The following is a 1,427-nucleotide window of genomic DNA, read 5'->3' as shown; positions in this document are numbered from 1 at the left end:
GAGGGTTGGTGCTCATGATAGGCTTTGCGGCTTAGTTGGCTGGTTTGTTGGGTTTAACGTCTCAAAGCGACTCAGGCTATGAGAGACGCCGTAGTGGAGGACTCCGGAAACTTCGACCACCTGGGGTTCTTTAACGTGCATCGACATCGCACAGCACACGGGCACCTTGCTTTTCGCCGGTCTTGGTGACTCTTGTTTCGCAAGCATTTCGCGTGAACGCGGGTCGGGTTGTCCCGCTTCGGCCAAAGGTCCGACTGCGACTTTGGACAGAAGTCCATTTTCGAACAATTCAATTCAATCGCCATGTACCCGGACAAACAGCAGATAACACGTGCGAACTTCTGCCGCGCTTGCTGCAGCAATGAGGCAGCCGGGGACTGTGCCCCGCCTGTGCTTCCCGGAGCCGCCAGTAGGTGGCTTTCAGTGGAACCGCGCGGGGCATATAATTGCAGGTCTTAGCTCTTTCCTGGCCACTTCACAGAATAAAAGAAAAAAGACGCCAGCGGGCACCCCTGTACCTGTGGCACCGTGACTCATGTTAGGTCTTAGTCCCCCACCCCCAACTCCTTGCTTCTCATTTCTTTCACGCTCATCTCAACTCCTCCCCTCCCCCCTCTTCTTCTCCCACCTCGATCGTTCCTTTACGTGTAGCTGCGCCACGTCCCGCGTCATGACCCTTGAAGAAGGAGCTGAGCCGGCTCTGAAACGTTGGGTTTAGTAAAATAAAAATGTGATGGTTGGAGAAATTTCGAACTTCACTTACCATTACTCTGGATTGGGTAGGCACAGCCACGTGCTCGTCGAGAATGTGGGGCGCCGTCAGCGGAACGCAGTTAGCTTCTATGTCGAAAGCTGAACAGCTGAACCGGCTGGGATTGCAGATCGATGATGGCACCGTGTCGTGTCAGGAAGTCCGTACCCAGTGTAACGTCCATTGAGAAATCAGGTAGGACAACAAACTTTGGCTAGCCCTTGCACCCTGACTCTCGCTGTGCATGTTGCCACGAGTGTAATCAATTGTCCTCCAGCGGTACGTATCTGTGGGCCGTCCCAAGCTATCGTAACGTTTTTGAGTGCCGTGACAAATGATCCACTACGTACAGAATAACCGGCCCCAGCATCCACCGAAGCGCCTACGGTAATTTCGTTTACTGGGAGCCCTAAATCGGCTGGCGGGGGCGTCTCGCTGCTGCAGTGTTGAGGTGTCCGCTCTCGGCTGCGGTAGGTCGAAGGAGGGCGGCATCGTAGATAGGCAGTCGGGCTGCGAAGGAGTTCGTCGGATTGTTGGCTTGTAACTTGGTGATGCTCGCTAATCGTCGCTATCTCTGTGTTGTTCGGCATCTCCGAGTCTCGCGTAGTTGGAGAGTTTTATAGTTTTTTTTTTCGTCGAGCAGCCACACCTCCAGAGGCTGCTGCGTCTAGTTTCC

This window comes from Amblyomma maculatum, chromosome 4 (assembly GCF_055883805.1).
Source record: "Amblyomma maculatum isolate TAMU_Amacu chromosome 4, ASM5588380v1, whole genome shotgun sequence".
Taxonomy (NCBI): Eukaryota; Metazoa; Arthropoda; class Arachnida; order Ixodida; family Ixodidae; genus Amblyomma; species Amblyomma maculatum.
This window is presented reverse-complemented; position numbering follows the sequence as displayed.